Raw genomic sequence first — 12,447 nt, 5'->3', positions numbered from 1 at the left:
TTTCAGTTACTAAGAACAATTTAGATGTACACACATTCATAGACACATACAATACAGCCTGTGCAAAATCTTAACTCAGCAAGCTGTCTTCATGAAGCTGGAACTCTCCAAACCATCCAAATACAACTTACGTTGATACAGAATTCTTTCTGAAATATAGACTGCAATGGTAGGTCCTTCATAAATACACACACATATATACTACTAATATATTTAATATCTCCCCCTATGAAGCTCTTACAGAAAATGAAAATACAATTCCAGTAGTTGAACTGGTAAAATTTATAATTCCATATTAAAAAACCCCTACTCTTAGCTGCCTTCTCTCTTCCCTCAAAGCCCTCAACAACCAATACCAGGAGTTCACTTCATAAATATCAGCTAGCTACTCTCCATCTTAAGAAACATCAAAACAAACCTGCTAAAGATATATGTTTCCCATACAGCAGTTGAACAGTTAAATCCCAAGAGTATTGTAACTGTAGGAGAGATAAATAACATCTCATTTTACCATAATTTAGGTTTTGCATTTGACAGTATTTTCTGTATGGACACTTTTTTTCCCAGTTCAAGCACAATTCACACAAAGGCAGTGGAGACTTTTTTTTTTTAAGGGAGAGAAAGTAAGTGACCATTTGGGCATCAGCTGCACATATAAAGTATTTAACAAGCAACTAAACAATAAAGACAAATTCGCCCAACAAAAGCCATCGTGCTGCAGTTTATTTTTCCTGTGTATGCATGGCTTCACTAGCTGCTCACAGGAAGGCTTAAGCCCACATACTAGTTGAAAAGTTTTATTTAAAGCTTGTTATATTTCAAATTAATCATGACCATTCGAGTACTGTATCCTCAAAGAGAGGAACAATCAATAACCACACTTTTTGCCTGAAATGGATTATAAAGCTGTTACTTCATAAAAAACTAATGCCATTAGAAGAAAAACGTTGCTATATAACTACAAAGCAACATTTTTCTGCAGTGGTGTGTTCTGAAAGCCTTATAAACTGACTTAAAACAAGTTTGTAAAAGCATTAGCATGTTATAAAAACTACACATCATCAATTGGGAAAAAATCTGAAATGGTTGCCTCTCTGGCCAGAAGCTCTCCACAAAGCCTTCGTTTTGCTTTATACAAAAGCTGTAAGTTCTGGGGTACAGAACTTAAATATATTAAAAAATGCTTAACATGAGTAAACATGAGTGATAATGTTTACTATTTAAATAGACTTAAATAAGAAATTGCTTTGTGAGAAAGACTTTTATCCATAAACCTTTCCCAATGCAAAAATCTCAAACACCGCTCTGCACGTGTCTCTTAGAACCTCAGCTACTTCTATCCCCCTCAGAACTCAGAATCACAGAATGGTTGAGGTTGGCAGGGACCTCTGGAGGTCATCTCATCCAACCGCTGCTGAGGCAGGGTCACCTAGACCAGGAGCCCAGGACCATGTCCAGATGGCTTCTGAATATCTCCAGTGGGGGAAGACACTACCACCACTCTGGGCAGTTTGTGCCAGTGCTCGGTCACCCTCACAGTAAAAAAGTGTTTCCTGATGTTCAGAGGGAACCTCCTGTGTTTGAGTTTGTGCCTTGTGCCTCTGGTCCTGTCACAGGGCACCACTGGAAAAAGCCTCGCTCTGTCCTTGTTGCACCCTCCCTTCAGGTATTTATAGACATTGATAACATCCCCCTGAGCCTTCTCCTCTCCAGGTTGAACAGTGCCAGCTCCCTCAGCCTTTCCTCAGATGAGACATGCTCCAGTCCTTTCACCTCTTTTGTGGCCTTTCAGTGGACCCTCTCCAGTATGTTCATGTCTCTCTTGTTCTGGGGAGCCCAGAACTGGACACAATACTCCCGCTGTGGTACTGACCAGTGTTGAGTAGAGCAGCAAGTCCTTCCAGTTACTTGTTACACCCCTTTACACTCCATGCATCTTCCGCTCTTCCTGCTCCCCCACTACCCAGCAGAAGATGCTCCACACCCTGTGCTTGGGTCATTAGGTCCTTACGAAGTAGCCAGCACCAGGTCAAACAAACAGACCGACCTGTGCACATGCTAAAGGGTCTCCTGAACAGAGGGTATGAATGTGGATGCCAATTTTCATTACATTTGTAAGACTGAAATATCTTTGAAACTTGTGCCTTTCTGTCAATGTCAGCCACAACTAGATAAGCTGAAAAAAGATGTGAAGGATATAAACAGGGTGAAAGAACTGACAGATACGCGATTGGGTCTGTTTCCTTAGAAAAGTAAGCTAGAAGATACTCAAGAAATGAAGTAGCACTCCAAAAAGCAGATACTGTGAATGTAAGGTACATTCTAAAGATTATCACATTCAAACATATGAAGTACTTCGGCAGGGCAGCCTTAACAGACTTATCCTCAACAACGTATGCAGTATTTCTGTGCTCCAGACAAAACAATGTTTGGATGCGGAGGTATGTAGGACAACTCTAACTAAACACTGACAGGTTTACCCTTCCTTTCAAGTCTGTTTTGTGGTGGGGTTTTTTTGTTTGGTTGTTTTTGGTGTTTCGTTTGTTTGATTGTTTTAAGATATAAACCAAATCCTTCTTTAAAAGAAAGCAGAAACTCTAGAAAACCGAAACAAGCATGAGATTCCCATGCAGCCTCCTCTGACCAGACCTTCCTGGTGGTCTTGTAGTAGCTTGTGGAAGAAATCAAGGATGAAATACAGTCAGTAATGTATGCAGGATGCCTGCTTCACAAAGAAACTCTTAGTTATTAATTCAGAAATGTAATTTCTATTCAGTTGATGAATGAGATGACACCTCACTACGATTTTTCAAAGGATAGTCGTGATCGTTATCTAGGTTCAGGGCTTAGCTTTTAGTCTCTAAATGCTTATTTTCTTCAAGTGACAAGAAACTCACACTTCTGCCTGAGTGCAATCCACAAAAAAAAAAGTGTCTCCCTGTTTTAAGGCTGGCTCATCACCAGCCAGAGCCTGAGTTACAGTTCCCAGTGGCAGAATGCAGCCTATTCAAAACAGCATGATTAATTTAACTAAAAAGAACACCACAAGCAGAGAGAAATGGATTAAAAACCAACAAAACCCTGCACACATATGGTCTTATCTGAGACTTGCCTTGTTAACATTCCACTTTTTTCTGCCATAGGGTGAGGCACTTGCTGGTACTGCCCAGTGCAACTGCTGCCTCTGACACTATAACCTGGATCCTTCCCCCTCTCCAATACAACCCAAGGCTGAATTCAGGTATTGTTCCTCCTATTACAAAGCAGCTGAAAGAAAGCCACCACCAGGTTCTCAGAAAGCTGGGGAAAGGCTTAACTGCATTTAACCCTTAGTGCTCCCTGGAACCAGCCACACGACATCCTCTGATGTTAGGGACACTCACAGCACCAAAATTCCCATGTTCTTTGTAACCGTTAAATGTTGTATTTGAGAATGCCACAGATAATACAGGCACAGAGCATGGAAAGGGTACTATAAAACAGGAGAGTTTAATTTTCTTCAGTGTGATCAGGAGTATTAGTAGGAGATCTAATAGCAGGACTACAGATGCAATATGGTATTAACTAGTAATTTTCTGGTTTTTACCTACAACAAATATATCCAACTTTCCAAATTTGTTCCCCAGGTTCTCTGTAAGAGAATGCAGTAATGTAATGGACTGACAGGAAAGCAGCTGTGCCCAAAAATACACTTTTGACCATTTCAATTATGTGACTGTTGTTCACGATAAAGATACACTGCTATGTTCCTTGTGCTCAGAATAGGAAGTAAAGGTAGCAGTATATATGTTGTGTTTACGGATGTCCAGCTTACCACAGCTGCAACTTGGTATTTTGATCTGACAAAGAAACAAACAAACAACAACCAAAAACCAACAACAAAACAAAAAAACCAAATGACAACAAAAAACCTCTCTAGTACTGATGAAAGTGACTGGCAAATATTATTTAACCAAGAGGGTAGACTTATATTTGGAAAAAAAACACTGGTGATTTACATTGGGTCATCCAAATACCTGACACAACCAAAGATTCCAGTGACACAAATGAAATTATCCCTGAAGTCAGTTACTCAGTAAAGATATAGTCCAGACATAAGGATTTATCGCAGCTGTATTTTTATATGAATCATTAAATGTCACCTTAAATTCAACAAAGAATTAAAGAATTACAGAAAAAGATGGCCTATTTCAACGTAAATTAAATGACTTTCCAGATGGATACTCAAATGTTTGCTTGCCTTCGACAGTTTAAGGATAAGTTATATATTTTTATATATTCATTAAGTACTATCACTTAATATCGCATCCTCTTTCCTTGAACTTTTACTGTAGATTCCTACAGCGATCAAAGTGTCCTAGCCTACTGGTCAGTTCTAATTTTGATCAGGTCAATGCCTATGTGTCATTTCACATAACGTTCTCAACTATGATTACATATTAAACAATCTAAAGACACAAAAAAATTTAAAAGTATTACAAAATAACTAAAACAAATACTTGCACATCTTTTCAGAAGTTGGAAAGCATCATTTTCCAAATGTCTCCATTTCTAAGTAGTGGCCAACCCGAAAATGCCCGTACTGTGTCAGTGACTTCAACCACAGAGTACGCCTATATTAATGATGTCTTGCATGTATGCACATGAGCATGCGCCTGAGACATAGAGCTAGTTCCAGTATTTCTCCAGAACAGGCCTTGTTTGTTCTAACACCACTACAAAACAAATAAACATTGAAAAACAAACAAACTAAAAACCCAGAAGATGAAGAATACATGGGCAAACTTTTATGCCCCTTGCTTCCAATTCCTGCCTCTTCCTATTTAAAACACATTAGGATTTAACATCAAAATGAGCAGCATTTCTCTTACTGTCTAATCAAATCCAGTTAAAAGTATTATGAAGATGACAGTGATTGACAGTTACATGATGACACACTTCACACACATCTGCCAATACTTATTTTTTCCGCATTCGTGCAGGTTTTTTTATTGGGTTTTTTTTCCAGAAGAATACGGTATTTATTAGCTCAACATTTCCTAATTCAACATGCAGGAAAAGTTGTTTAACTAGCTTTTTAACATTTGGTTGTAAAATAAGAGTTAATTATTTTCAAACAAACTAAACCCCTGTATTTCAGTATTTTTATTCATATGAATATGACCTTAAGCAAGCCTATCATCTGATGCAGCAGATACTTTATATGGATAGCACTTTTATAGGTAATACAGATAAGAGTATTGTTCCATTCATGAGGCAGAGAGAGTTAAACCATGAAATATTCAGTTTTAATTAAGATTACTGTATCAAAGGCAAGGCTTAATACAGAACTGAAGTAAGGATCAAGGTTAATGCTTATTCTAAAGTAAATTTACATAAATTACGTTTCACTAGTGTACCATCAGTTATATTTTGTCATTTTATACCATGTGAGATCAGAGAAATTAAGAGATGGAAAACATCTATTAAGTCATCTTCACTCTCCTCCCTCCAATACAGAATTCCTTCCTCCAGTTTATGTCTGAATGCTTTGTCCACTATAATTTTCAGCAGCTCAAGCAGTGGGGCATTCCACTAAAACTTTCCACTTACACATGCCAGCTTGAATTTACCACTTATTCTGACTTTTCACTGATATGTGTAGGTTTTTGTGGTGGTGTTTTTTTTTTTTAATAAAACATCTGGTTCAAATCTCTCCTCTGTTCATGTCAACCACAGAAAAAATTAGCTGCACTAAAGACCAGCACTATAGCTTATTAAAAATATGATAAGCGTAAGTGCCTAATAAATACAAATTGTTTACATTACTCATTCTTATGTTTGGCTCTTTTTTTGCAGGTTTTAGACACCATCAACTTTGGGCAGTCTGAAACACCTTTGGTATCCAGAGTACAGATAATTAACCTTTTTTCTTTGTATTTGTATTTTTTAGCATCTGCATAAACACTTTCACTAACAAGAAAATTAAATCAAGACTTCAAGCAGTATTTTTTACCTCTTACCATACTGATGATTCCTATCTTGTTTGCTACCTTTCTTCCTGACCCCTCCAACACACCGAGCTATCCCCAGCACCTAAGCACAATGTAAAGTTACAAAAGCTCTCGTCGGAGGGCAGCCTGGCTCACTGAAGTGAATTCCAGACACTGAGTAGAATTAAAATTTGGGCTATTGTTGATATGGGAGATGAGAATAATATCTACTCAAACCAATAGCCTAATCTAATCATAGAAACGATAAACAGAGGTTTCTTTTCTGCTGACGATATACTGCCATGCTAACTCTCCATCTGTACCTCTATTTCTCCCAGTCATTAAGAAGTGGTCTGGTTCTGGTCACAGCTGCACAGAAAACATGCTAAATTAAGCAGTCAAAATAGCACTCCACAGGCTGGTCCCATGAAATGCCTACCACAAGGTTAAAAACAGCGAGGTCTCAATGCTTTCTGCTTTGTCCAGGAGAGAAGGAAAAAGGCAGGCCAAGCACACGTTGGCTGGCAGACCAGTCTACCATGCAACAGCTCCAGTTAGTCGGTCACTACATGTTCCCAGTTAGCCATCCTTCCCCCTTCGCTACTACTGATAGCCCATTGCGTTTTATGATACAAGTTGATAATTTAACCAAAAAGCGTAGCTATGTCAAAAGCTCATTTGTAAGAGCTAAGTATCCACGATGAAGGTAAATGGCAATCCTCTGCCACCAGTAACTAACAGGCAGTCAGCTAAAAACAAAAGATAGATTTTTCAGGATACAATTAAAAAGCAATAGAGAGAGATTATGCCACTGATGTCCCTGCTATACCTGTTCAGTGAATCAGAACAGATTACTTCAGTCTCCCAGTCTTCTAGACTGTCAGTCTAGCATCTTTCACCATGCCTACAGTCTCACAAATTATTAAAAAGCTTTTCTCTACACCATCAGTGTTATACACCCATTAGAGGCCACTCCAGGCTAGAAATTATCTGTTTCAAAAAGTCTTCCTAGGCCATATGCTAGTAATCAATAAAAAAGGCTGGAAAAGGTCATTTTGAAACAACAATCTTCAGTTTTCTTCTCACGCCTCTGTGGTAAACTCTTAAGTCAATCTGTTTACCCTCTGTATCAAATATAGCAAAGTTTCTTAACGTATATGACTCATTAGTTCACCTTTTGACATTCTCTTTCATATTTCTTGCCTAGATATCTAGAACATGGAACGTCCTCTTGTTCATTCTATTTAGGTCACAGGTGGTCTACAACATATCCAACACTCTTCAATTATTAAACTAAATGAACTTGGATCTTCATCTTCTCTATCTGTGCCTTTTATATATATATAAAATCATATTAAGAAATAAATATCAGTTAGAAAACAAGATTATAATTTGAAGATTAAAATACAGGGTTGTTTGGTTGTTTGTTTTTTTTATACTGGGATTTGTTTTCTTAAAGATATTCCTCTACATGGATAACAGCAGGGTAATGGATGTTCATCCGAATGAAGTTTAAGTTGCCCCACACATGCTAATGAAACACACTTACAGATCAACATCTGCTCATCTGAGCTATAACTGTCTTCAAATACCTCAATTTTAATTTCAGTTGTTAAGCTGCACCCAAAAATCCACACTGTATAAGCTAAGTCATATTTTTTAAATTCTACCTCTAAAACACTTCCTGACATTTAAATAACTGAATGGCCTTTCATTTTTTAAAAAATTCTCCTATGAATTCCACTTATGGAGGTCATACCTTGCCTCTTCATATTTCAGAACAACAGAGGTAGAAGATTCTACCTTTCTTGATATATTTGGCTTTCTCACATGGAAAAAGATTACTCTCAGCATTTTCCACAAGACAGAGAGCTATTCTGTAGTTGCTGTTATTGAAATACAGTTCAAAGACGTCTGGTTCACATTGCAATTTCAAGGTTGTAAAATGACAGATCATCACAGAATTCTGTAAAATAAGTTTCTATCAGGAAAACCTTGTCATTGAAAAGTCAGGGTTCTAGCACTTTTTCTCAGGAATATGTCAAAAGCAGTCCAGCAAAAAGGGATGGGAAGGCCAACACCAGCTTGCCAGCCACACAACACAACCCTGGGCATGCTCTTCCCCAGTATACAATGCAGCATAACTGGCCAACTTAATCTGCAGGAGGAATGAATTGGAAGGTGTATAACTCAATTGTTTCCTCTACTATGCAAATGTTTTGACAAGGAATATGACCATCCAAGAAGGGATATCTGATTGGTGGGTTTTTCTGTTTGTTTTACAAGCAATTCAGTATAACTACTGAGACAACACCTTTTGGTCAATATGAAGAATAATTACCGAGAAAGCACTTTTTAGTCCTTCAGGATAGAATAGCTTTAGATAGCTGCAATGCAAACATTTGCATCTAAGGCTGTCTTGACTCCATTTCTAGTTGATGGAGCAAAATCAGTACATCAGGACACGGTTCACTGTACCCTCATATAGATTTTAAAACTTTTCATAAACAGAGTGGTTTTAGATGCTCATGTCTACATCAGGGTGCCTGGGATGATGTTCTCTGCAGCACCTTGTACAGCACCTAATGCACCTTCAGATATTCAGCACTATTTTCAGCCTTTAAAATAATAATAATCAATTTAATGGCAGATTCACCTCTTGATTAGCCAAATCACAGGGATTTTTTCTAAAAACCTACTTTTCTGAATCAAGCTTTTCCAAGTCTGAGCTACTGTAGGATTTGTTTCAGCTTCTTCTGTCACTCTTCAATTTTAAATAAGCAATATTTGCAATGTTTACTAAGAACAAACTTTTCATAAGTGAGATTTACCTATACCCTCCTACCAATTTTCCACACTGCTCCCCCCAAATATTCTCCAGTTTCATTTCCATAGATGGAGAAGAGAGACTACATCAATCCTTAACTATTCCTCAACAATCAAGAGGCATTCTTTTGTCAACAAACTTAATATTTTGAAATCCTCTCTTTCAAATTAACTTTAATGCAGCTGCTTCTTTAATTCAAGATACTGTGGCAAGCCCCACTATCCCCTATCAAATGAACACAGAAAGCAGCAGAGGGTCTTTGGGGGCAGAGGGATGTCAAGTAGAAAGTCAGTAGCTAGAACTGACTGCAGCTGGCAGGGCAGAAACAATACAGGTGTTCACCGAAGTGATCAAACATATTCTTTAATGCACCATTTTGCCACCTTGTGCCCTAACGTCATACATGTACACACCCTCGGTATTTTCCAACCCCATCAAAAACTGGAAGGCGTCCCTGGTACAGATACAATGCTACAAATCTATTTCACATGTGATACAGAAAAATCATACATATTGAAGTGACAGGTGGGGTGTAAGTACCTAAAAAGAACCTAATCTAGACAGGGAGATGTAAGAGCACATTAGGCAGGGAGAGGAGGACAGGGACCATGTCAGAACCAGTCCAAAGAGCGTAACAGTAACAAGAACATAAAATTACAGCCAACTCTTTGACCAGTGATTCTGAAGCATATTTCATACTATAACTGAAGTTGCAATTATGTTCATTACTGTATGTGCAGGGATGTAAGAGACATATTAAATAAGTGAAGGTTTGCAAAATTAAGATCTTGACAGGATACCTGTGTCCTTGCAACTCTGCTGATGTCAACACCAAGGAGCAAGTAAAACTATTTAGGCTAAAAGACAATGGCAGCAAAAGGTAAAGCAGGTAAAATTGGCCTTGGGTAGTCTTAAACCTGGAATTAGACACTAGTTCTAGCCACCAGGGAAGTGAAGAAATGGGGACACTCAATTTATCTATTTGACCACAAGGGCTAGTTCTAGTTTTGAAATGGTATTTCACTGAAGCAGTGAAATACCATCCATACATTCCATACAAAAATACTCAATAAAGACATGGTTCATTCCCCCAGACAGGTTGTGACCCAAATTGTCAGAGAAACAAGCAAAGTTCTTTTTAAGAGAGAGACAGATAAAATTTATGAAGAGTGTTAATGATGTCACCTGGGGGCTCAACAGGTTCCTTATAGTCTTAGATCTTCCTAGTCATATCATCTTAAATCAAGAGCTTTGCAAGAAAACTAATGAACTCTACCCTAATTCTCCGACTTACCTTATCTTCGTATTGTGTTCTAACTTATATCTGTGAGCAGCTGGTGATTCTGGAATAGATTATGTGCCTACACTAAATGGTTAAAGCAAAGTGATTAAAAAACTTATCATATACAGGCTGTTTTTAGATATATACGTTATCAAGAGAGGTTGTACAGTACTTGCTTAATTAATCTTTGCTGTCTTAACAGATGAACCAGATGTACTATTATGTTCTTTGTTCTTCCCTAAAGAGGGGATGAGCCGATTATTTATCTCCAAACAATAGGAGTTCATGTACCACACTGAAGAATTATTTTTTTTTTATCTGGGAGGCAATCACTAACAAGCTTCAGCTGCAACTGCTTGATGTAAACACGGTGTGAATTTCTTCCTGGAGTATTAAATGATGTTCCTTCCGTTGAGTACATGAAACCAATTTCTAAGTAAGTATGAAAATAAAGGGATGGAAAGGGCAGAGTTTGAAGGGGGGAAATTCAGTTTCATCTTTCATGTATTCATATTTACTTTTATACACTAAGACATTTCCATAGATAAGTTAAAAACTGAAGCTTCAAATACTGTTTAAAAATAACGTGCCGAGAGAAGTTAAACTGTTGGTTGATGCAACACATCCCCTATGTTATGCAGCATGCAATCCAAGACATGAAGGGCACAAAGGAATATATAACATTAAGTTCACAGGGCCACAAGAACTGTTTGTGAAAGTTATTAACAGATTCGCAGAGTATATAAAACTCTTCATCACTACTGTAGCAAACCTGCATACCTACCTCAAAATCACATTTTTTATTTTATTTGAAAAGTACAAATTTATTGTAAATCAATTTTGGAAAGCCTTAACATATAGCTACTTACTGGTTTACATGAATCTGCAAATTCTTAGGGAGGTGCTACTGAAACAAAAAAACTAAGATTAAATAGCAAGAAAGTTTTGAAATGAGTCAATTTTTCTAGATAAAAGACAGAACTAATTTAGGAATTCCCTTTATCTTCCTGATAAACTCAATCTCATCCGAAGTCCTTGGTCCCAACAGCTTTCCCCTTGTCATAACCAAAATTTCTTCCATAAAATTGGTTTTCAATAATTCACAATAATTTGCCTCCTTAAATACATTAAGTGTTTTTAAGACATAGATTAAGTGTCAAGCTGGACACTATTACTAGAAGCTCTTTGCAGAAATAAGATAAATTTTCTACCTTAAATTACTGAAAAGAAAGAATTCAAATAGAACAGAATTTGATTAAGAAACCCTCCCAAGAGACTGTAAACCTGCATTAACAATATACCCCCAAAAATGAAAATAAGATCAAACTAGGTCAAACAACGTAACATAGCTCAAACATAATTAGTTCTTCTAAAAGATCTTTTCTGTATAATCTAAAAGTAGAAGGAATCAAGCGTTTTAGTTTATTCACAATTTTAATTAGAAAATACTACTTGAACGAAGAACACTTATTTTTATTCACAGCCATGCTGAGACATTACAAAAAAAATTCAGTCAGCTATTTGGTTAGAAGTAATGTTTTCTCCTTTCCTTTTGCTTAACAGCAGGCTCTCTCAAGCTGCTGTAGTCAGTGCTAAAGTGCTAAAGTGCTAACCTATGTCACCATGCTGTGCATCACATTAAGTTCCCATTTCAGCTCATGAACTTCTGCCAGATTAGACCAGTGACCAGTAACAGAAAATGAGAAAATAAGTTATTTATTACCTCTTATCACCATCTTCCCAAACCTACTGAAAATCAACAAGAGTAGTGATCAATAGATTACTGAGCTTTCTAATCAATAGACAGATCCAGCAAAATAAAGCATGTCTGATGCATAATACACCTATAAAACAATATAAGTGTTAGGATCAAATACAACAGTAATAATATACACTTATCCCCAAAAAATGCAGCTACAAATTTGCCAATGCTAAGAAAGCTGTTCTAACAACTGAAGAAGTCTTTTAAGTGTGGACAACCATGAAGTCACAGGATCAAAGGGTTACATGGAATACCCATTTGGACAATAAACCTGTAAGAATATACAAATTATATTAGAATACTGTACATGACATTCTAAAAGACTAACAAATATTCTGTGCTGGCAAGATGTGTCTATGTATTTTCACTCGCACTGGAAAAGGAGGGGAAGTTTATTTGGACCAGTAATGAGAATGAGATAACCCCAGAGTCTGCGGTTTATATTTGGTCATTCCTGTCTTTGGGATGCTATGAAGCAAAGGTCTTCTGGCAGACTAGAGAGGTGTACCATAAATCTCAATAGCTCTCATAAAGAAAAAAGAAAACAGAAAAAAAAAAAAGAAAAAAGCTTTTAAGCCCATTTCCATCTAGTTGGTGGTGGGGT

At 37.2% G+C, this 12,447-nt stretch overlaps 1 protein-coding gene across 6 annotated transcripts in view; it reads right to left on the bottom strand.

Annotated features, from left to right (window-relative positions):
* Positions 1 to 12,447, bottom strand: part of ORC5 (origin recognition complex subunit 5) — a 93,745-nt gene that overhangs the window by 38,684 nt on the left and 42,614 nt on the right. The gene's annotated exons all lie outside the window — the stretch shown is intronic.

This window comes from Phalacrocorax aristotelis, chromosome 1 (genome assembly GCF_949628215.1).
Source record: "Phalacrocorax aristotelis chromosome 1, bGulAri2.1, whole genome shotgun sequence".
Lineage (NCBI taxonomy): Eukaryota > Metazoa > Chordata > Aves > Suliformes > Phalacrocoracidae > Phalacrocorax > Phalacrocorax aristotelis.
Note: the sequence above shows the minus strand (reverse complement) of the source record. Positions and strands in the feature narration are given on the sequence as shown.